Source organism: Micropterus salmoides, unplaced genomic scaffold (genome assembly GCF_014851395.1).
Source record: "Micropterus salmoides isolate LMB-PRFRI ecotype aquatic unplaced genomic scaffold, ASM1485139v1 Ms_hic_scaffold_17, whole genome shotgun sequence".
NCBI lineage: Eukaryota > Metazoa > Chordata > Actinopteri > Centrarchiformes > Centrarchidae > Micropterus > Micropterus salmoides.
This window is the reverse complement of record NW_024040817.1, coordinates 2,828,652-2,854,445: the sequence shown is the minus strand read 5'-3', so window position 1 is coordinate 2,854,445 and position 25,794 is coordinate 2,828,652. Positions and strand designations below refer to the sequence as shown.

The 25,794-nt window shown below is 40.2% G+C and overlaps 1 long non-coding RNA gene across 1 annotated transcript; it reads left to right on the top strand.

The window, feature by feature from the left end:
- The first annotated feature begins 592 nt into the window (after nt 1–592).
- Nucleotides 593–25,193, top strand: LOC119906706. Its single transcript, XR_005445009.1, has 3 exons — nt 593–1,017; nt 2,014–2,081; nt 24,475–25,193. It is a non-coding gene; the product is annotated as an uncharacterized LOC119906706 (long non-coding RNA).
- The last annotated feature ends 601 nt before the right edge of the window (nt 25,194–25,794 follow it).

Here is a 25,794-nt window from a genome sequence, read left to right as displayed (position 1 = left end):
TCAGCTACATTAAATACAGAGACACATAATAAAGCTGTGTCCAGTTATTTAAATCAAGTAGAGACACAAAATATCTGTTGGCACATTTACTGAATGAGCTGAAAGTGATTAATCTGCTGTAAAAACAAACAGTCTGCAGCCATGATCACAGCTCGGTGAGACTGTACAAACTGACACAATGCTAACATTGAGATGTTTGCAGATATATTATCTTAGTTTGGTGTGTTGGCATGCTAACATTTGCTTAGTAGCGCTACACACAACTTACAGCAGAGGCTAAAGAAAATGTCATCTGTTCTACAGGGTCATTTACCAAATTGGTTGCATCCTCACAAAGCATGACTTGCATTTATTCAAAGATTTATTTGTACCATCAATACCCGTCTCAAAATGCTAACCATCAGCGCTACTGATGTTTAACAGGCATGTTTACCGTGTTCAACATTTACTGATTGGCAGTAAACACAAAGTACAGCAGAGGCTGATGGGAAATCATTTCTTTTTCAGGTATTTGGTCATAAATCACATTAAAATGTTGACCTGATGATGGCGCTAGAGGTGAAGTCAGGATCACCAAAGTTATTACAGTTCACCCTCTGAGGATTATTAAAGACAGCATGGCTAAAAACTTCAGTAAACAACACTAAAGAATGTTGAAACGTGTGAATAAGACGCAGCTTGAAGATGCTCCTGAAACTCTTCCAGTGGATATCTGACCTGCGACAGAGACAACGTGACCCAGCTGCAGACCACCTGAGGCCTTCAGCTCTCAGTCTGACAGTCTGATTGTGGAGCTGTTAAACGTTCAGTTTTACAGCGTCACTGAGCTGCTGTGGAATAAAGTTCAGTCATAAAAACAGCCGTGGTCACATGCTGCTGCAGCTGCAGCAGGTTAATGAGTGCACCTGAGGAGACCTGAGGGTGGAGGGCAGCACAAACGCTGCCAGGGGGCCCATATGTACAGGTGTCCTCACCCTTACCTGAGGGACATCTCTGGCTGAGAGAACTGGGAACGAGGTAACGTCAAATGTCTGTGTAGATAATTGTTATCCAGCTGCTGCAACAAATTGCAGCTTACAAAATTACTTTTCATCAAGTACAGTTTTGCTTTACTTACTTTACTTTTTACTGCACTACATTTATTTGATACTAGTTACTTTACAAATTAACAGTTTACATTAAACACATTTTATGGGCTTATTAAGGACGACAATTTAAAAAAAAAAAACATTGTGTAGTCTTTTCACAGTTCAGAGTTGTTGGCAGTTCCACCAAAGAGACATTTCACGTCTAAACTTCTCAAATGTTTTCATTTCAATAACAGTTCGAGATTTTCACAGACTTTGTCATCTTTCCCCTCCCTTCAGTCATTTCACGGCCACTCAGATTTATCTGGTGACCCTGTAGAGGGTTGGGAACCACTGGACTAAACTACACTGCATGCACAATTATTATTTCTTCTCCATGTGCTTTGTGAGCCCCAGTTGACTAGAAGCAACAAAATGTTTGATTGTCTCACAGGTTTAGCTATTTTACAAGCATCTGTCTGCAAGGCATTTTACAATTTTTGACTTTGAGTTTGAGATACATCTCTAAGAATCCGCCTAATAATTATGCACACCTTGATGTATCTCCTGAGGCCACAACCTCCCTCTTTACACAAAAACACATCACCTGATCTGCTTAAATCCAATGAAAATTCAACTTTATACAGCTTGGAGTTAGAAAATTATGATATGGTCACTCGCCTAATAACTGTGCATGCAGTATAGCTGACTGTATATAAAGTAGTTAAAACTATCTCCACCTTGAGCAGCTACAACATTACAACACCAGCTAATAATGAATCATTCACAGCAGAACCACTTTAACTTGTAATCCTTTAAGTATATTCTGCTGAGTGGTACACAAACTGCTTTTAAATGGCACTTCACCCAGGAACTAAACTGAACACTGACTGTGTTTACAATCTGTTTTTGACTGATATCTCCTTGTTGCTGGTGGTTCGTTCAGCAGCTGGAGGGCGACGCTGCGCTGCAGAGAGAGGCTGAAGATCATCCTGCTGCTCCTGGAAAGTGACCGTAAGTACTGTCAACTGGTGTCGGACATACTTTTTACATTTAAAAAAAAACAGGCAAAGACAGACTGATATTTGCTGCCGACGTTGTTTAGAAAAGTTTGCACCACTAATTATAGCTCTCTTCTCTCCAGCGTCTAAAACCCATGAAAACACAAACAACATGTTCAGATCAACAAGTTAGTTGAAATGTAGAAAAGTGCAGAATAAAGAAACATATCTAAACTGTGTAAATAAAAATTACACATTCTCATCATGTTTTTAATATTTTAAATATACATATTTGTATTAAATCAACAGTATTAAGGATGTTTAACCCCCTTAAATGTGTCTCAGAGGAGCTCAGAGACAAACAACAGGTTTATTTTAACCTTTGCAGGATTATTAGCTGTAACTGTTTGAAGGAGGTTCGTCGCAAGGAAGAGATGCGAGTGAATGAAGAGCTGCAAGCTGACAGCCGTCTGACCTGTTTTAGTGCCCACGAGCAACAACACTGAATCCCAGACAGGTTCAGAGGTCACTGCTCTGTTTGACCTCCGACAACATTTACCCAGAGAGAATTTTTTTTTAAAGTTTCACAACCATTAAAACAAAACAGACAAAATATAATTGACTTCATAAATTATAAATAAACTGCAGATGGACGAAACGCACGCACACACAGTGAACTGTCTGCCAGGGAAACTCATCAATGAGTTGATTACTAATCCTCAGCATGATATCATATCCTAACTGTGTGTGTGTGTGTTGGATGAAGTCATGGTGTGTACTTCACTGTCTGGTTTCTTAGCTCTGTATTAATGATTGTTTTCCTCCTCAGCAGCCTTTAAATCTGCAGCTGCTGACAGATGCTGGCGAGAGAGAGAGAGAGAACACGCTCTCTTAGTCTCTCGCCCACTCCCTCCCTCTTTCTCTGACAACTCCCCATTTTTCATGGAGGATCATTAGCGACAAAACGGGGGCCAACATGCGGTTTTATTTTAAAAGAGTTATGGCTGATTTAAGAAAATGTGTGCGTCCTTTCAGAGTCAATGCAAGTAGGAAATAAGACAGAGGACGGAAGACAAAGCACAAACAACTAAAAACAAATTGCCTTTAATGGATTTAAACTATCTGTAAATCCAGATTTCAGGCAGTCTGAGGGACATCGTTTTAATTATCTATGGCTCTTGATTTGACTGACCTACAGTCCTTTTGCTTCTTATCTTCGCAGCTTTTTACTCTCGCTTTGGTTGTTTTGTGTCCCTCACAGATTTGACCTGGAAGTGAAGAGAAATTCTGTTAAATATTACAATTTTGGTCTTATTCTTAGTAGTACTGACAGTCATTTCTATTGTGCTGTAACCAAGTTCTTTTCTGAGATCTGGAAACACGGTGACAAACTGGAAAGTAAAACAGAAAGTGAGTAAAAAGACCTGTCGTCGTACAGGAAAACTGTGCACACAACAGTACAGTTACAGCTCTGTGTTAGCCTAGATTTGTTCACATGATGGCAAACCGTCGGCATTAAAAGTATATCGAATTAGGTATTAGCATTTCCTGTGTGCAGTGCACCAATGTATGCACAGACAGCTATCACTGGATTACTGTGATACTGAAGAAAACTTAAGATCTTGAGGATTGTCAGCCAGGCTCTGCAGATTTATAGATGTGTGTTTGCAGAGAAAGTGACATTATCATTTGCACATGTTTACGCTTCCAAATGAGACTAACCTGGAGGATTGTTTCCAACCTGTTTGATAATTGGACTGTTTCTGGTTCTTACTTCATTTTAAGCCCCCGTCAGACCAGAAAGTGGCACGATGAATATATCGGTGTGTCCTCACAAAACATGACTCCTCGCAGGGATAGTTGGCGAACTACTGGAGCAATTATGCTTGCTTAACTATCAGTTAACTTTTAGCTAGTTTGCTTGGTCATCCTCTTGAGGACCGGAGGCAGCACGCAATTCTCGCGCAAAATGCAAATGGAAATTTCATGTCTGAAACTAGTATTTCATCACCCTATCCAGGCTACACACCTCTGTGAAGCTACGAGGCTCAGCTAGAAGCTCAAACCAACCATTTCTATCCAGATCAAACACACATCAATCACCAAGCATCTAAATAAGCTTATATCACAACATAAATCGCTCTGTGACACTGTACATGGCTGCAGTTATAAGCATCCAGTTATCTCTAATCACAACGTATCCTCATGTCCAACCTTTCAAACCAAAGCTAATCTCTCCCTGAGATCAGCTGCACATCACTCAAATCACCAAAATTATAGACTAATTATCTGGATAAAAGTAAGAACAAACGAGCCAATATAAATATACAATTACAACCGCTGACTCACTTTTGCCGATTTTTGCCGTTTTCAGTCCAAAAGTCAGCTGATTTCTTTCTAAAAATATCTCCAGGCGCCATCTTGATTATTGCACAATACCTGGCGCCCTGCCTGCCTTCTCTGACCTTTTTCTGCAGAGGAGAAGCGCCGCTTTGGAACACCTGGTCTTTATTGCGGTCTGGCGGTCGACCCGTAAGGCAAGGCAAGTTTATTTGTATAGCACATTTCAACAACAAGGGTAATTCAAAGTGCTTTACATAAAACATTAAAGCAACTGGGAAATAAGTTAAATAGAAAAAAAAAACAGGCAGGTCTCCCACCTTTGCTTATTTTACTTCCCCATCTCCCACTCTATCCCCCCTTTAGTTACTTGGGGACTCTAACTCTAAGGGGACTCTTGCCCTTTAACAGTTAGGGACTTAGGGACCATAAAGCTACATAGACATCTAGGGTATCAAATAAAAGGTCTGCTCAATCCGGATCAATATATCCAATATATACGACTGTAAAGCACGGGAGTGCTTTTGGTCATAGGAATATTGATCAATATTTACTGTTTTTATCAATATTTCAATGTTTTGGTAACTTGTTATGTTATTTGGAACGTGGTTTTATAGACATAAATAGTGTTATAAAGGTAAAAGTCAACAGTTAAACAGTAAATATTGCCAAAATATGGACAGAAGATATTCAGTTTCATTATGATCTATATTATGATTTTTTTGATGGTTTATTGCATTAATTTTTTTTTTTTTTTACCAGACGAGGATGAAAATATCATATTTTTCTTTATTGCAACTCCATTTAGTCTGTAATGGTAAAATAAATATGTTAATGGATACAATGGCTTTATATTCCTTAGCTTCTGACCTTTCAAAGGAGACCAGAATTATCCATCGAGGCCAAATGGTTATGGAGTTATTCCTGATTCATTTTGGGTTTGTTATTTTAGGCCTTTTTCCTGGAAAAAGGCGGCAGTTTCCAAAAGGTGTCAGTAAGTGAATTTTTTCAAAGCTGTACTTTCAATACCTGTCTCATAATGCCAAACATCAGCACTACTGATTTTTAGAAGCCATAATGTTTCCCATGTTCACCGTTTAGTTTAGCGTGTTAGCATTTGTTAATTAGCAGTAAACACAAAGAGGTGTCATTCGTTTTTCAGGTATTTGGTCATAAATCAAAGTTTTGGACATATTAAAATGTTGACCTGATGATGGCGCTAGATAGAAAGTCAGAGAATCACCAAAGTTATTACAGTTCATCCTCATTTCATCACAATCTGTCCAACAGTTGTTGAGACGTTTTAGCCTGAACCAAAGTGCAGACAAACCACAGAGTCGAAGACGGAGACAAACTTTTAATAAAAGACAGACACTTGAGGATTATCAGTTTAACACCTGTCTGTCTGTCTCTTTCCAGTCATTCTATTACGGCGCTGACAATTTTTAAAACTGCAACTACAGATTCCCATCTCACATCATACGTCTGTGAAATAACCTGAAGGACGTTTATGTGAAAACACAGAAAAAAAAGATTCAGACACACGTTTTCCCAGACAGACATATGACCGATAAAAATATAGTGTTTTCCGACTGGTAGATCATCTGTGTGTGCAGACTGGTTTACGTTCAGTTCACACCAAATTACTTTTAAAGGAAAGGAATAAATGAGCAAAATCCTCTAATATGGATGTAATTCCCAGTAATACTCAGTTTTGCCCCAAGCACAAAGAAAATACAGCCTCCTCTTAATGTATTATCATTTTATTATTCATTTAAATTTAGGTCTTGTAAAAATGAAAAAGTCTCAAAGAGCTGTCAGTAATTCATTTTGGATAAGAACATGAACTTGTGTGTAAAGTCAGCAGGTAAACAAAACAATCTTTATGTTTAAATTTATAAAAGTTACATTTTGTGATGCAGTAAAAAAGTGTGTTTTTAAACTTAAAACTCTCCCATGATGATGCATCTTAATAGTTTTATTGCAACCGGAGAAAAGCAACTGTGGCCGCCCGACTAGGTGCCTACAGACGCCTTGCTCCCGCGAGGTTTTAATGTCATGTGACATGGTGACGTTTTGCAGCGCCGGCGAAAGTCGGACACAATTTCTAACCAGCATGCCTTGTTTCAAGTCCAGCATGCATCACGTTAAGTCAGTGCTGCTAAAGTCAAACACACCTTGTGTGTGGACACGCACTTACACGCCCTGGATATACTTGCTTTTAACTACACATTTGCGTACGCAAGATGGCTGCCATGCAAATCCTGCGTTCCTTTGGAGCGTAGGTTGTGCACGTCTCCAGGAATTAACGCTACGCGTCCGCAAGATGCAATTCAACACATGAACATGAGTATGTCGATCTGACCGGCAGGTCAGCAGCAATCTACCAGCCCAGGTGGTGGCGGTATGCAGTTCGTTTGCCAACCGTCATTAAACGCAAAAGAAGAAGAAGAAGAAGGTCAGCAGCAGACTTTAAAAAAGGAGCTTTATGGCGGGATGTTTACAATAACACTCCTGGAGCTAATCTGTAATTATCAAGATCGTTATGATGTCCCATTAAAATCACAACCTGCTCGAGTGTCACTATGTTTGGTTTGTTTACGATGTGCAAATTTGGAGGTTGTCTGGTGTTGGCGAGGGATGATCTGGTCCTGGCCTGCCCCCTGGAGGATTCAGGTTTAATCCTCCAAGTACACGCAAAGTACGCAAGCAAGTATGTGAACAATGCCGTTTGCGTTGCCGACGCCTGTCTACGCCTATGCATTGTTAAAAAGCAAGTATATCCAGGGCTTTACAAGCACGGTCGTATGAGGTCACCGAAGTCTGGACCTCCGTAATTATATGTACGGATGTATAAATAAAATCATACGAATAAAAACCATTGGTTACACGATCAACTTAAATGAAGGCCATGCAGGCGCAGCTGATGACACCGTCGCTACACGCATTTCAACTTGAAAAACTGTTCCACGCTTTGGGCGAAACTTTTTGTGAATTTCGGGGTGCGTGAAATAATGTGAAGCGTCTCCACATTAAAAGAGACGCTGTGCAAATTTACGCACGAGACACAGCAGCATAACTTCACATTTCTATCTCCAGACGTGCCGACAGGATCAGTCAGAATCTAATGTTGATTCATATTTTGTGTTCTTCTCACACACAGTCCAGGTTCAGCGAAACTGTTTGGAGTAAAGCAGCCGTCCTGCTGATCAATCCTGAGCTCCATCAGAGTGTTTAAACTATTTCAGAAGCTAAAGGTTGAATTCTGTTTCCTCTGCAGTTTCCTCTGTCTGTCCTGTCAAGTTAAAACTACAGCTTTTAGTTTTGCTGCATAAATGTGCCACGGTGACTTTACCTCGCCCATGGAAACGTTTAAAATGACTGACAGCAGCCTTTCTAATCATGAAAGCAAACCGTTAAAGAAAAACACTCATAGGTTACATCAACCAAATAAAGCAATCACCTGGAAAGTTAAAAGGACCCGTAGAGGTGGGATAAATCTGAGAAAATAATTAGTTGGGTTGAGTGCGGGTGGATGATTTTTGTGCACATAATTTTTCCGATCCGCACATCACACAAATGTAGCTCCTATAATTGTGACAAAAAACAGCTGCTAACTCAAATTATTAGGCTGTAACTTCAAGAGCAATAAGCATTGTGCAATGGTGCCAATTATATAGTCTGCACATGTAATTTGCACATGTCATTACAATAAATTTACACATTTAGCTGACTTTTATCCAAAGTGACTTACAATTGCTATACAGCTCAGAGGTCGCACTCTGGAGCAACTAGGGGTTAAGTGTCTACAGAATGGCAGGCCTGCCTTTAACCACTCGCGTCTTACTTAACATTTTTTGAGAGATTTAGGTGATGTTTCTTGCTTTCGATGGTCGTCCCGGCGGCTTAATGTTTCTCTCGACCTCCTCAAAGCTTCACTGTCTTCATCCCTGAGGAGCAACACGAGTGTAGATTTACACCAGCGTGTCTCAGTTACAGGATCAGATTTAGAGCTTTTGTTCGAGGGCCAAACGCTCCTGCAGCCTCAAACACGAGTTCGGAGAGAAAAACACAGAGGACGTACAGTAAGACTCTGGTTTGGGAGAGCTGCACTTGTTAACTCGGCCGCCTCAAATGGCACCCGAAGGCAACTCAAAAACGTGAAACCTGAACATGATTTTTAAAGAAAACAAGTTTTACGTTCTCCTTGTGGATGAGATCAGACTGAATGTTTCGTAAAACATCATAAACACTCCCACACAGAAACAGGCAGCCAAGTCCTGTCTTTACTCAGAGGCCACACACTCTCCTTCCCCCTGTTAATAGCTGTTTACTGTTTATTATTATTTTAACACACTTGCAATTAGGATACTTATCTATTTATGAAGAGCCATTAAGGAAATGTCTTAAAAAATAACTTGGGCTCTTTGGCGCTGCTGTTTTGACAGACTATAGCAGTTTTCTCCTCATAAGAGGAGCTATAGCTCGTAACAGAGTCTTTAGAGAGGCTGTATATGTGGAGAAATATATATATATATATATATATATATGTGTGTGTGTGTGTGAGAACTCGAGTACATTATGTGTATGTGAAGGTATTTTCCGTTATAAACATGCTGCAGTGATTCGCTAAACAGGCAAATAAATCAGCATGCAAGTGGCTGAGAGTCCTTGGAGCTGCAGTTGTTGTTAAACAGAATAATCTTATTTAGTCTAATAAGAACCAAACATCAAGATTTGTTTTTTAAAAGTTTAGTGTATTTTAAATGTATTTAATTTGATGCATTTTGTTTTCTGCAGCATTTAAAAGCAGCAATTGTATCATCATGACTGCTTTGTCAGTGAGGCGGTTGCACACAGTTTGTTGTATTTGACATTCAAAACTGCTCTCACACACACACTCCTGTAATCCAGCAAAACATGCACAGAATATGCTTTTTTAATCTCAACTCAACTTTTTTTTGTGTTTGGCCAGCCTAATCTTAACTTTCCTGACTCCAAATGTACACTTCATGCTACTTGATCACTGAGGTATGTTAGAAGGTTTACTCTAAACTTAAGGGGGAACTCCAGTGCAGTCCAGGGCACTACGGCATAGTACATTTAGTGTGTCAGAGGAAACGGTGTATGACAAATGTGCTCAAGGGATGTCACATGAGTCAGCGTTGGTTGGGGCTGAAAATGAAAAGAATCAGAATCAGAAGGAGCTTTATTTAAGTAGTGTTTTACACATAAGAGGAATTTGCTTTGGTGATACACGTAGACAAACATACAGTTGACATAAATAAATGTAGAAATATATAAATATGGAATAAACAAAGGGAAGTACTATAAGAATAATAAAAGATAATACAACTATTTGCAGACAGTGAGGAGTTAGAAAGAAGTGAGCTCACCAGACCTCTGTAGCTGCTGCTCATCCCTGCTGCAGCTGCTACCAGCTTAACAAGCCCAAAAAAAAGACTCAGTGGTCAGGTTGCATTGTGGGTAATGTAGGCGACAGGTTTGACATGTGTATTTTGATCCTTTTTTTGTTCTGACTGTCCATCATTAGCAGAAGAATATTATGCAGAACTCTTTTAAAAAGGAAAATATTTTCTGCTGCGTGCCCTAAGGCTGAAGCACTGGGGACGTTTTGCTCAAGAGCACTTAAGCTAACAACGGGAGGAGGGTGTCAATTCAGGGACTCACACAGCTGATTTCTTTAAGGACGCTATTTTCTTCTCATAACATCATCCTGACAGTGCGATTTGTAGTCTGCTGCAGAGAAGCTCGCATTATAGAAAAGTGGTTTGAAATGGTAAATGATGGAGCAGATTTACAGTCGCTGTTATAAACCAGTGAGAACAGTTTGTCTTTTCCTGAATAAAAGCATTTTATAGACGCTCAGAGGCCTGCCTGCTGAGGACGGCCATGTTTGACGTGTCCCAGGTCTCAGATGAAAAACTCATCAGGGTCCTTTAAGTCAACGACAGTTCAGTGTCCTGAGTTTCCGAGCCACTTTTCTCAACGTTTCCAGCAAGTCATTATGTGAAGAACGAAACGACAAGAGGCCAGTGAGGGCCACAGATGATCTTCTGCTCTTCACATCCACCTCAGTCTGTCAGTACGAGACTTAAATAGACAACAAAAACAATTAACTAAAATTTTAAATGAATAAAAAAAAATCTGTTTGTGCCTGTTTAGTAATGTTTTGTCACATAAACTGATTGAACCCTTGATAAATACATTTTCATTTTACATTTTCAAACGTGAACATTTAAAGGAATATGCAATAGAAAGAAAAATCACTTAATATAATGTTATATATGTTTTAATAAGCAGTTATTATGCAGCTGAGAATCATGTTTACCCATCCTGTGATTATCAACGATAGTATTATACGTTGAATCTCAGCTATAGCACCTCCGTAGAGCCTTTATTTTGGAAGTATTCTCTATATGTTGCACCTACCAGTGATTTCATGCCTTTGATTATGACAGATGAAAATCTAGCTAGATTTTCATTGATATGTAGTGCAAATTAATAAAAAGTGTGTAGCTTGTCACGTCTCTCGGCCGAGTCACGGCAAGAATTTATGACTCTATACACGCCTAATCGGACACAGTGACCATCATAACAACCATTTACATTAAATTTACTCATTTGGCAGACGCTTTTATCCAAAGCGACTTACATTTGAGGAACAACATACAAGCATCAACAGAGCATCAACTACAGATCTACAACTGACAATACATACTAGTAAGAGCATCAATAAATACTAGTAAGAGCTCACAGTACATATCACATCAATGGGGTAGATACCTAGGGAAGGAAGTAAGAGTTAGCAAAAGGTGCAATCAATACAAGATCATTGTAGGGGATAGAAGAAGAAGAGCACAGGAAGTGCATGTTAGATGTTAGGAGTTAGAGGTGTTATAAGAGGAAGTGTTCTCGGAAGAGATGAGTTTTCAAGAGCTTCTTGAAGTTAGAGAGGGACGGTCCTGCTCTGATGGCGTGTGGTAGCTCGTTCCACCATCGTGGTGTCACAGATGAGAACAGCCAGGACTGGGATTGCTTTGTGTGAAGGGATGGCAGAGCCAGGCGGCGTTCGTTGGAGGAGCGTAGCGGCCGAGAAGGAATGTAAGTTTGTATTATGGAGTTTAGGTAGATGAGTGCAGACCCAGTAGTCACTCTGTATGCAAGCATTAGTGACTTGAATCTGATTCTGGAGGCCACGGGGAGCCAGTGGAGGTCACTGAGTAATGGAGTGACATGAGTCCTTTTGGGCTGATCAAAAACCAGACCCGCTGCTGCGTTCTGAATCATTTGTAAGGGTTTCACCGCACAAGCTGGGAGACCTGCTAGGAGGGCATTGCAATAGTCGATGCGAGAGATAACCATGGCCTGTACCAGAAGCTGGGTGGCGTACTGAGTGAGGTAGGGCCTGATTTTCCTTATGTTGTATAGAGAAAAGCGGCATGACCGACAGTAGCAACATGGTCTGAAAAGGACAGCTGGTCATCAATCATGACACCCAAGTTTCTCACCACCTTGGCTGGAGTGATGGTTGCGGAGTCAATTTGTAGTTTGATGTTATGGTGGATAGATTGCTTGGCTAGAATGACCAAGAGTTCAGTCTTAGAGAGGTTTTGTTGAAGGTGGCGAGCCTTCATCCATGCAGATATGTCTGATAGACAGTCCGTGATCCGCGACGAGACAGTGGGATCGCCTGGCGGGAAGGATAGGTAGAGTTGCGTGTCGTCTGCGTAGCAGTGGTAAGAGAAGCCGTGCGAGCGAATGATCGGCCCCAGTGAGGTGGTGTAGATTGAGAAGAGAAGGGGCCCTAGCACTGAGCCTTGGGGCCCCCCTGTGGAGAAGCAGTGGGAGGAGGATAATTGTCCTTGCCACAAAACATTGTAGGAACGCCCCGAGAGGTAGGATTCAAACCACAGGAGTGCTTTACTCGAGATGCTCATTGCTGAGAGAGCGGATAGCAGGATCCTGTGGTTGACTGTGTCAAAGGCAGCTGATAGGTCAAGCAGGATAAGAACCGAGGATTGGGCTGCAGCTTTAGCTGACCTTAGGACTTCTGTTACAGACAGAAGAGCCGTTTCAGTAGAGTGGGCACTCTTAAAACCAGACTGATATGGATCTAGGAGGTCATTCCCTGAGAGGAATTCTGAGACCAAAAACATAATGGAGTCAGTCCGACAGAGTTATTTTCACGCTGCAAGAAAGATCAGGGACGAGTCACCAAAAACATAAAGATGCATCCTCTTGGAAAGACGAAGCATGATGATGTAGAGGCATCTCACTATACATCCGAGTGTTGAATGGACAGAGCAACTGACATCACCGTCCCTCAGGCTTCACCACTTGTGAGGTAAAGGTAAAATAATATATGGATGTTGGCATCTAGCAGCCAAAGTAAATTCCAACCTTTCCTCCTGCCAGCAGCAACGCTGAGATCAGTCAAAACAAATGAGAACCTCCATATGTTGGTCGTATAACTTGTTCTCTCTCCGTCTTTATGGCTTTTCACAGTTCACGTGTAGATGGAGGAAAAATGTCAGAGAGAGATCCGTCTTTACAGAGAGAAGTAAACATCAGGAAACACCTCCTAATGTGATTAATTAATGTTAGATGTTAGAGATAAATCGCTCCTTTTGAAAATCCTGCTGTTTATTCATCTCCACTTTGAAAATAACAAGATTCAACAGGTTACCAGTCTGTTTTATATAAAGCTTCACTTGTATACTTCATTCGAGACATTCATACAATATGTTTCACAATATAAACTAACTAACTGTAAAGTCCTGGGTATTTGTGATTGTCTTCTATCAGCACATGGACTCCACCACTGTTAGCTCGTCATTTAGTGCTTCAAGTTCCCCTACAGAACTCCACCAGCTGAAATGTCAGTTTCTTCGTGGCATGACACAGATAGAGACAGTTTGATCCTGGACACTGGATCCTCAGACTTGCTGACAATCTGACATTTTCTTCAACCTGGAAATAAGTACATGAAATCTAATTCTGGCAGCAGTGAAAAGATCAGACTGATTCACAGTGTGGAAACCCCTGATCTTTATGGATAGGCAGTTGTCTTTTCGTCTGCTGTCTGAAAAAGACAAAGACGTCGTTCTGTGTTTTGGCTGAGGTGGAATATTATTGTCACAGCTATAAAAAAAAAAAAAGGAGTTAATGAGAGAAAGGGGGAGAAAACATAAAGGCAGTGGAAAAGAAGAAAACAAGGCAGGGAATGTCTGGCAACACCAGCGTGTAAATCGGTGCTAATCTGTTCCTGGGGCTTTTAAAAAGGAAATTAAGTCTTTTCCTGCCCCGTAGAACAAAATCATCACAGTTCATCTGCAAAAGACTCAACCTGTGTCCCCAATTCCAAACTTCACAGTAATTCTAAGCAGGTTTTCAGTCTTTAGTCTGTTCACACTGGAAAAGAATGAGCAAAAATGTAAGTGTGCAAACTAAAACAATTGATTTTTCAACGTTTCATGCAAAGCCTTTTTTTCCCAAAACAGGAAAAAAAACAGCACTGTGGCAGTGATCAATAACTCAACTCACGTCTTGATCATTTGGGTGAATTTTATTTACAACTAATGAACAAAGCTGTTGACATTGAAGGAGCTCTCTTTCTGAAAGGAAACATACTGCAATCAGGAGGAAAACAGTTGCACCTGTTGGAGCCTGAGGACGTGTGCACAGCTGCTAAAAGGTCGGTAAAGTGCGGAAAGTGGTGACACATATTGTGCAGTAGATATAATGTGACGATTTCTGTAAAACTTTTGTTAAGGACACCATGTTTAATTTCTGGGAATTTAGATTTTTGAGGAGTTCGGTGTGTGCAAAGCTGCCAATAACATGACCGTGAGTAAAGGTGGAGCTTATTAAAAATGAATGAGTTGCAGCTTGATTACAGGTCGTTACAGGTGAACAAAACTTCATCTGTAAAATGTCAGTTCACCACTGAGACAAACAGCTTCTGAGATAAATCTGAGGAGGTGTCCATTAGTATATAATTCTTTTAAGTGGCACATATGCAAAGGAATAACAAGCCTAAATGGGAAATTTGTGAAATGTAAATTATTGATAATGCCAAATGTTTTTCATGAAGGCTGCAGGAATCAGTTAATTATAAAGGAATCACTGTCTGATCAGGCAGTCTGCCCGGATAGGTGAAGTTAACCCACTTGACTGGTCCACGTAGTTCAACATTGATCAACTTTGAAGAGCATATTTGCTCTGTTGACCAGTAACCTTTGTGGGGACAAGTCCGATCGAGTCAAAGTAGAACAGCTTCTTGGCTGTGTTGCATCATTCACTTTATTTTACCTCTTCTGTTGGAGTAAAGACAGTTACAAAAGAGGAATTGTTTGCACACAGAAGATGCCTTTTGAAAAAACTGTGAGAAGTGTCCCGAGCTAAGCTAATGAGCAAATAAGATTGTGGTTTGAGGTTTATACAAAGCAGAGGAGGAGGAAGACGGAGGAATCAGAAGACACTGTTTTCTAAACACTGATGTCTGTGTTTGAGTGTCCTGTCAGTGTTTGTTGAGGCTGTTTTGGCTCGTCGCTCCCAGCTACCGCTCCAGCCCTCTGTGATGACCTCATCCAACCCCATTTCCTGGGTCAGGGAGGGCCTCCAACTCCCACAATCCAACATTCCACAAGCACGTTTGCAGGTCGCCGGGTGACCAAACTATTTGTGTGAGTCTGACTCCTGTGGAGGGTGAAATGTGTAAGATGAAGTTGTAAACCTGTTCTAGGTTGAAGTACTAATCTGCCTTTTTGCCAAAACATTCTTTGACTTGTAGGCGTTTCTTTTTTCAGTCTTCCGTGTTACGACGCCACAGGAAAAACAGTTTTCTCCTCAGACCAACATCTGCCTGCAGTGTCAGATGGTGTCAGCTGTATCAACAGCAGCTCGCCACACAGAGCTGAACCGCAAACATTAATCTTCAAAGAAATAGTTTCACTTTTTGGCAAACTGTTTAAAGATTAAGGCAACACCCTGCAGGTGAATAGGTGTGGTTGATTACTAACTGTAAGACAATATTTTTTAATATTACAGGTGAAATATTGTGTTTAAATTTGCAAATGAGGCAGTATCTAATGAAATATGCATCTCTTTCAAGAACTGAAATCTGAACCCTGGATTAAGTCAAGCTATGAATGATATATGAAAAAACCTTCAGAATATAGTCAGGAATACGACTTTAAAGTTTTGTGTCTGTATGTACTACTGAAGTGCAGATTTTCGGCTCAGAGTAGGAAAAACTCATTTTGAGAAAACAGTCTGTAAAGATTTCAGGCTTAGCTTAAATCCGCCTCTTTGCTTTCACGATTGGTTGCTTGTACAATAGAAATGACCATATTTGGATCCAACAACTTAATGCAGCAGAGAGAGGGCCTTCCAATGGTACTGGGGACGGGTAAGGTGCAGACACCGACAGGCAGGAGGTGTTGCTGCACAGGTACAAACTGTACTAAGCCCAAAATCTTAAAATTGACCAGTGCATGATAAAACAATGTTTTTGCCTTCTGTGTCTCGCCTTAAACAAACAACATTTTGATCAGTTAGCTTTAGAGATCTTGGTGAGTGTATCTGTTTCTCACTGCTTCCATTATTTATGCTAAGCTAAGCTAATCACCTCCTCGTTCTTGTTTGTGCTCAACATGAGATTAATTTTCTCATGTCACTCTGTCGCTTTTTAACACCCTGGGTAGCCCTTTAGTGTTATTTTATGTAGGGCTCCATGGTCAAGTTAGAAACAATAAATATGCAACCGCATTCTCCGGTTAGACTTTCAAAATAAAACGAGTGGTTAGAACTGTGAAATGCCACAATTTGGTTAGGTTTAAACACCAAAGACTACTTGGTAGGGTCTAGGAAAAGATCATGGCTGGGGTTAAAATAACTATGTTACTTACATAACTTATGTAACATATGTAATAAAAAGTTACAAAGCGAAGGTATTTGATGCCCTGGGAATGAGAACGGGGTGCTGCTGTAGGTGTTGAGCTAATTAGCCAGGTGTTAAAGCACACAAACACATTTAACATCACAAAATTAAAATGAAGAAGAGTATGACAGTAAAGCAGAATCATCTCTTAATTTTGCACTGTACAAACTTCGGTGAGCTTTGACACACAAACTTGTGTAAATGGTGAAATTGTTGAGTTCTTTAACATGCTTTGTTGTTTGTTGGTAAAGTGGTGAGCTTACTAACGGGTTAATGTACTATAACCACACTGACAACAACCGTAGTTTCATTTAAATCCCAACACAAACGCATTTTCATATATTTGCTGTGTTGTTTGGGTTTAGAAAGTAGTAAAGTTGAATGTTTAATTTGGAGAAAAGGAGCAAAGCAGTTTGTGATGATGGCAACTTGAACATTAAGCGAATGGAGAATTTAAAAGCAATAATACTGGAATTGTTCTTGAAGCGTTTATGATGTCTCAAATGTCTCCCCTCTACAGAGACAAATCATCCATTGCCTGAAGCTCATCATTCAAAACATCTTAACTCTTTCCTCAGCTGCCAGTGTCAACCAGCAACTGCCATTAAAAAAAAAAAACCTAATAAGTTTTGAGTCTGTGCTAACAGCCATTTATTTCAGTCAGACGCTGTCTTTAAGGATGGAACAATCCTCTTGATTTCATGGCACCGGTTCCTGGCTAAATTGGATCCATCCAATTATAAACCCATTGAAAAGCTCACTCCTTCCTTTCAACTAGTTTTATTATTCATTCTAATCACCAGCAACGCTGTCCCCATCTTCTGCAGTATTACCCGAATTGGTCGGACATTTTTAAACGATGAGCTCGGCCCATTACTGTTCATCAAATAAAAGTCACTGCGCCGCGGCCACCTCACTTGTACCCACGTCCTTTTATTTTCCATTGCAGCCCAAACCACCGTGACCAGCTCCCTGTTCCCCCGAAAAACCATTTCATCTGATCCCAGAGCTGCTCCATCATACTTAATTATTATCTGAAAACCAAACCACATCTGCCTTACATTCATTATACATGAAAATGACCTCAAGTGACTTTATTATTGATTAAATGGACTGACACAAATATTCCAAAGTTACTGTCTGCATTAAAGAAATCTACCAGAGGTGGTTGGTTTCACTGAAAAAGAAAGAAAACTTTAGTGGTTTGCATGTTGGACATAAAAAGCACGATGGACTGTGATCTGGCCAATAGAGACGTGTATTTGTGGCTAAGCTTCTCTTGAAACAAGCTAAAATAGGATCCAAGTTGAAAGAATGATTGGCGTTTACATTTGTCCCACTCCCATTCAGACACACCTGCCCAGGTGCAAATACTACTTAATTAAAGGCCCTGCCCACCCTCATGCAGGTGTTTTCAATTAGACCAGTCTTCATCTAAAGTAAATACTGTTACTGTGGAAAATATAGACTCTAGTATTTTGTTTTACAACCAACAATGTTTCCAAGAATGTAAATGTATGTTTTGTTTTTGTTTGTTTGTGTATGTTTGCTATTTAAGCTCGTCACATTTGGACGCTTAAGCTGCGTTCCATTTACCTTGGAAGTTGGAGGTCCGAGTTGGGTATGATGTCACACCCGAGTTAACGGTGTTCCGGTTACAAGTTGGTTAGCTATTTCTACCAACGGCAGTTGATTTAAAAGATAAAAATAAAAACGCATACTAAACTCAGGAACAACACGTCCAGCAGTTGGACAGCACTTTGGGTCAGAAAATTTCTATGAGACCAACCCGATCTCATCTCATGCGTCACATGTACACGCTTTGGAAAAAACGTGGCTACTGTACGCAAAATGGCAATTTTGTGTGTGTATACGCTGCAGTTTGCAGTAGCGTTGCAACACAAAGGAGGCTAACCCTACCTGCTAGCTGTAGGGTTAGCTGGTCGATATTCATATATTTAATGACTTCTGTGACGGTTAAGGTTAGGGTAAGTTGCCTCGGGGGGCTGTCAACTCTAGCTACAACGCTAGCTAGCTACTTAGCGACCGGAAGTCCGCTACTAGCATTTCCAGTCACCCCGGGGCATCATATAAACACGTGGCCTGGATGCGTCTCATACACAAAAACCTGGGGTGTCTCCTACACACGCAAAATCGCCGTTTTGCGTATAATAGCCTCGGCTTTTCCAAAGCGTGTACACGTGACGCCCGAGCATGAGAACAGCTGATGAGACACAAGTACACAGAAATGCTAATAAACAGTATAAACTACAGCTTTCACTAACTGTTGACACTCAGAGCAGCCATCTTGGATCACAAAGTCGGGGGTAGTGCGGTTCTCCCGACTTTCCTAGTCGAAAATCCGACTAAAGGGGGCGTTCCCTTTTGAAATTTCCCATGTCAAATGGAACGCACCACTAGTTAAGATCCCTTGGTCACTTTTTTTAATGCACTGGGTGACCCTTTAGTATCATTTCTGGACGTACCAGGCTCCACAGTAAAGTTAGCAAAAATAAATATGCAGTGTCTTGTTGTCTATTATCTTGGTTGAAGATACTGGAAGACGTTTCGTCCCTCATCCAAAGGACTTCAGTGTCTTTTAAAATATAACACGTGGTTAATGTTGAGAAACGCTAGCAGTTTGGTTAACTTAGTTTAGGAAAAGATAAATATGGTAAATATGTAAGTTACAGGACTTTAGTTATATGAAATGTGTGTGTTACGTAGTTTAACTTGAGTTTGTTTGTTGCTCTTTATACTACGTCCTGACACACAATGTATGTGGAGTTAAAAAGTGACACCACGGGGTATGGATTAAGCATCCATATGTGACCGGTTGGGTAAACAGATAGTAGCTCCTCTCCTTTTATGGTAATTCAAATGTTTTCTCTTTTATTTGTATCTATTTATTTATATTTCATTTTAAATTGGAAACGTCTGACTGTAAATTTATTTCTTTATATCTTTATTTTTTTAAGTCCTTTTTATCAGTGTTTTATGGAAACAGTATCTTACATCAAAAAACTAAACTCAATAAAAAAAATAATGTAATATACTAGTTAATTAAATTAAATATAAATATTCCGACTGAATTAAATGTACATGTTGAGTAAACCTGTTTACTTTTTCTTCTTCACCTTCTCATCACAAACCACATGCCGTCTGCACATCTTTGGACTAAATTATTAAACCATTACATTGAATTTAATCTTTGGAAACAGTGATGAGGTTTTTATTGAAATAACAACAAAATCTTACAATAAGCTTTTGCTAGATAAACAAATGGGGGAACCCTTCACCTGGGAACCATTAACCTGACAGCTGTGTTTCCAGGGGGTGTGCGATGCAGTCATGTATGCCCAATAAATGTGTCCCCCGTCCCCCTCAGCCAGATGTTCAGGTTTGCACTGACGGTTTTAACAGCTGTGAGTGAAATATGCATCTCTAATGTAACACAGGCACTTGCAGCCTGCTGTGTGTGTGTGTTTAGCTCAAGGTGGTCTGTTGTGTTCTGTCAGTAAGCGTCTCACACACACAAACACACAAACACAGACTGTGTTTTTATTGTCAATTAAAGGTTAATTGCATTTACTTTAATTACATTTATAGCTACAGCAGTTTGTGTATTTTCTGTCAACCTGTTTGTATTTTGGAGCTGAAATGATAAATCAGTTGCTTACTCTATGAAAGAAAATTAATCCACAACCACTTTGACACTCGATTAATCATTTTAAGTATTTTATCAAGAGAAAACATCTTCTGTTTTTTGCTTCATCAATGGGAGGATTTGCTAGTTATCTCTGTTTTTAGCTCATTGAATGCCTTTTATGTCTTTATATTCCAGGTATAGTGGAATGTAAGTATAATATATAATGTGAAAAAACTATTTTGTGTTTCTCAGCTGCAAATATAATGGATGTTACGTTAAAGAAATTTACTCAAGTAAAAGTACTTAGTATTGCATTGTGCTGTAAATGCCAGACACACTAGCAGCTCCAGACAGACAGGTGAACAGACCTTTCTGGACATGGAGCTCTCCTGTAGTCGCAGACAAACCAGCAGCTTCTTCTCTGCTGCAGTACAATACATGAGATAAAAAAGTAAAAATACTGATTTTTAAAATACACACAAAAAAAACCCTGACTCTATTACATTCACAATTTTTTTTTTCTTCCACTGCTGCATAATTTTTAATTCCAAAGTTGTGCTTTTTCTTCAAAAACAAGGCCTTCAACTGTTCAGAACAATGCATTGAAATAACCAAAGACTAGCTCCACATCGGTGTCCTGGGCATTGTCTGGGAAACCCCGCTGCTATAATTTGTTATGTTGTTATGTTGATAAAAAGGGGAGAGAGTTTCCCCCTCAGCTCTGTTTTTTTCACCATCACAGACCATTTGACTGGAAGAAGTAGAAGAATTTATCATGTCATAAATCCATGTTTTGAAATTCTCCAGACTGGTCGGAGAGCCAGTTGGCCGGCGGTCGACATGTTTGAAAACAGGAAGCAGATTTAGATAAAGATGCAGCTGGAGTCAGACGCTTTGATTCAATCCCACTGGGTCGCTCCTACACAACACACTTAATACACAAACACACAAACACACTGTTTCAAGCTCAGTGTCAGAGAGCGAACACTGTCTTTGTGCTCAGGTGCTTTCCAGACCGCTCAACATCTGGTCTTAAAGACACTAAATGTCAGCCCCAAAACGACTGATCTTTTAATACAGTGTTACTCAACCTGTGGGTCGTGAACCCTGCAAGGAGTCGCAAGACAAATGTCTGGGGTCGTGAGAGGATTAGATTAATAATGAATAAGAACAAACAAGAAAAGCATAAAAAAATTGGTGCTCAAAAATCCCGTTCTCTGGGGGGCGCCCTGTAGCGTCGTTGATGATCGCTAAAGGTAGCTGTAGTATATAAATAACAGAAAAAGTTAGGAGGTGGTTGTGGTGGATGGGTGGGCCAGAAAGCAGACTTTACCTCAGGAAACTGGTGTTTGTTTCCTGTGTGAAACTAAAAGTCTGCATTGGTTGTTTTTAGTTAACGTTACTTAACTTATGTAACTTAAGTCATGTACATAAGTTATTTTAACCCCAAACCATGAGGTTTGCCTAAACTTAAGTAGATGCGTTGCCTCAATCTGACTAAATTGCTACATTTCACAAAGTTAACCACTAGTGTCATTTTGAAAGTCTGACTGAACGTTGCATATTGATTCTTGCTAACTTGACCGTGGAAGCCTATACGTCCAAAAATGATGGTAAAGGGTACACAGAGCGTTAAAAGGCGACACCAAGCGGTCTTGCTCAAGCATCCATATGTGACAAGTTTGGTCTGAGAATGTTTTGGACTTTTCACGAAATTGAGTGTGAGATTCTGGATAGATGTATATCTCTTAATCTCTAATAATTATTCAAATTAAATAATCTGAGAAGTTTTAAATGAAAAAAAATCACAACTCAAATGATATAACATTTGCCAACACCTTAAAACTGTTTAAAATAGAAACTATTTTCTAATGCTGTTATAATAATATTAATAAAAAATTTGATTTTAGTATTCAACGAGTTTTACAAAGGGCCAGATGAAAATAATTGGTTAAAAAGAAGAGCAGGGGAGAGCGTGGAATGAAATTAACTGGGGACTGCAGTGTTGAAAAGGTTCTTTTTGAGGGCCTATTTGAAAGATGGTGTGGTGTTAAGGTGTGTGTTTGTGTGTTTGTGTGTGTGTGTGTTTGTGTGCAACATGTATTTTACTATTCATCAAACTGTCCTGCAGATTAAGTAAATATTAGTCATTAGGCTGTTTCCTTTTCCTTTTCCTTTTCCCAGGTTTACACACACAACTTAAAATTCACTCCCATTTAAACTCTGTAGTGTCTGTCTGTCGCCCCTGAATCTGAACACAGAGCGACTTGTTGTGTTTACTGGATAAACAAGTCTCTGGGTTTGGTTTTTATGAGATTAAATATTTAACATGTCCAACGCTGACTTCCAGCGTGAGACACAAAAAGGACGAGGTCTGTAGAGTTAGAGTCAAATGTTGTACAGAGAAGACCAGCAGTGTACCCTGATGTTTAAATTAAATAAAAGTAGCAATACCAGAGTGTAGAATTTCTACAAGTAAGAACTTTGCTGCAAGTAAAAGTCCTGAATTCAAAACTTTACTCAGCACAGAAGCATTAACGTCTAATTTAAATACCAAAAGTAAAAGTATTCATTATGCAGAATGACTCATTTCAGAATATATATAATATTACATCATTAGAATTATTGCTGCATGTGTTCATCACTTTAATCTTGCAGATGGTAAAGGTGGAGCTCTTTTTAATACTTTTGCCCCCATTCATCATGAGCTGAACTCAAAGATCTAAGACTATCTCTATGTACACAAAAGGCCTATTTCTCTCAAATATTGTTCACAAATCTTACTAAATCTGTGTAAGTGAGCACTTCTCCTTTGCCGAGATAATCCATACACCTCACAGGTGTGGCATATCAAGATGCCGATCAGACAGCATGGGGATTGCACAGGTGTGCCTTAGGCTGCCCACAATAAAAGGCCTTAGGCTGGCCACAATAAAAGGCCTTAGGCTGGTCACAATAAAAGGCCACTTGAAAATGTGCAGTTCCATCACACAGCACAACGCCACAGATGTCACAAGTTTTGTGGGAGCATGCAGTTGGCATGCTGACTGAAGGAATGTCCACCAGAGCTGCTGCCCGTGAACTTAATGTTCATTTCTCTACCATAAGCCGTCTCCAAAGACGTTCCAGAGAATTTTGCAGTACATCCGCAGACCACGTGTAACCACATCAGCCCAGGACCTCAACATCCAGCAGCTTCACCTCCAAGATCGTCTGAGACCAGCCACACAGACAGCTGCTGCAATAATCGGTTTGCATAACCAAAGAATTTCTGTCAGGAACCGTCTCAGGGAAGCTCATCTGCACGCTCGTCGTCCTCATCGGGGTCTCGACCTGACTGCAACTTCGCACAGCCATTGAAGAGGAGTGAACCAACACGCCACTGGCCACAATCAACCACCTGATCAACTCTATGTGATGGATATATGTTGCACTGCGTGAGGCAAATGGTGGTTACACCAGATACTGACTGGTTTTGACATTTTCTGTTGTTTTTCTGTGTTTGTCATATGATGTGTGTCAGTGCATCAGGATACATCTTTGTTTACCTTCCCAGCATCACATCAACTGAAAAGCACTGATTGGATTTTTTGATTTGTACCACAAATTTCTGCAATGCTACAGGACATGCTCAGTGTGTGTTCCACTAAAGAGTAGTTTAAACAGGAGAGACTAATCAGGTCTTAAAGAATTGTTAAAAGTTGTTATAGAGTGCATAATAGGTAAATATGTAGTCGAGTCGGAATCGTCAAGTCCTGCCTATAGTCGACTGATCTGAATCATGTGTTTTTGTGCGTGGCGATTGCAAGCCGAAGGTAAACTGAGGCATTGTTGACCATTTTCTCTCTCTCTCTCGCCTGCCATTCACCGGTGTCGTGCAGAGTCGTGCGGGTCTATTTCAAGTAGCCGGCTGTTTAAGAAGCGCTAATATTCTTTGTGTGGTTCATCAACAGTGATAAATTATCCGAAAGTCCCGCGAGGTGCGGACAACTCGGCACAACACCAGTGAAGCTGGAGCTCCGTCTCTTCAGTAGTTGTTCCTCTGCTGCCACTACACACACACGCACACTACGCCTACACATGCACACTGACGACCCAGGGTTAGGGTTACAATTTTGGATTTATTCACGCACTTTAAAAATATTTATTTAAAGTTTTATTCTTTTTACATGTTTATGTGCAGCATTAAACGTTGAAATGTTTATTGTAATAGGCTGTATATTAACATATTGGGAGAAAACAGGTAGTTCTATGTAAAATCAGACTTTGAGCACCCCCATATCGCCAAAATGGCGTGATCCGTGTTTCGCTGCGAAGCTTCAACTGTGAGATTGACAGTGGAATCAGGCTCCGCCCATCGAAGCATCGAATCTTCGACTATTAGGGGTCAGCCCTATAAATGTGTAAAGAGTTTTGGCCATTTGAACACTGTTGTGGTGTTGTTGTTTACAGGGGCAGTCTCGCCATGCGAAGTATAGGAATATCCTCCAGAAGGATGCGGAAGGCGGTAAAGCTGAAACAGTAGAGGATGTGGACGATCATCTGACACTGAAATGACAGCAGACTGCAGCAGAGGAAGGACCCGTTATAAATAAAGAGTACGAAAGAGAGAGAGTAAGAATGAAGATTCCTGATTAAACTTTCACTTACCTTCATAGTAGTTTTCTTTTAGGTGGCCACATGTGGTGAGTCTAACCAATCACAAGAAAGAATAGAAAGGGTTTTAAATGTATATAACTGTTGTTAGAGTGATGAGTCTTTGTTTTAGTGGCTGTTTCTGTTTGTGAACCACCTTTTACCCAAAAATAAAATCATACTAACTGACTTTTCTTTGTTAAAATTAAAGTGATTATTTCCACTCTCTCTGTTGTTGCCCAGGGACTGAAACCAAAAACTCTGCCTTCAGAGCTACCATAAACCAGACACACAAGCACCTGCACTGTGCTTTAATTTACTTATTTAAGCAGGAAAGTCTTTGCTCCGGTTTGGAGAAGTGCACGAAAAATATTTGAAATGTAAATCAGCTTTCTTTGGATATAGTTCTGTGACCAGGGAGAGAGTGTAACCTCGGACAAACACACATTCATTGGCAAGTTTTCAGGGGGGGAAAGAGGGTTGGTTTCTCTATTTACACTTTCTGTTTTTGATATTAAATGGCAACATGAAAACGTACAGAATAAGTTGTTTATATTGAGCATCACATGTCAGAGATAACGGTGTGAAAAGTGTAAAAATGGTACATGTAAGAATGGGTTAAAAGGTGTTCACATGATGATAAAAGGTGACATCTAACTCTGTTAAGGGCAGAGAAGGAAAATGAGCTTCCTGTGTCTGGGTTATGTTTTCTTACTTTATGGCTGCAGTTAGTGTGATGAGAGAAGGTGTTAGAAAATGACTGTTACTGTTAATTACTGTTCACCTGGCCTGGTTACTGATACCAGCCAAGAAATAGTTAGTAACTTGACCTAAAGGTTGAAATATTGTTTTTCGACATAGTTTTTTGTTCGGATTTAAACAAACACGAACCTCCGGGTCTGAAAAGTGAAGCCAATGCGGAACCTGCATTCTCTCTAACAGCCAGCAGGGGGCGACTCCACTGGTTGAAAAGAGTCTGACTCCATTAGAAATAATGGCAAAATGACGCTATTTCCCATTTTCTTTAGGGTGGGACCATCTTGTGTGTGACCATGGCGCTACCATGGTGACCTGTCAACACGTTCTCACTCCCGACTCGTCACATTTTGACGCTTGGTCAAGGCCCTTTTGTTGTCG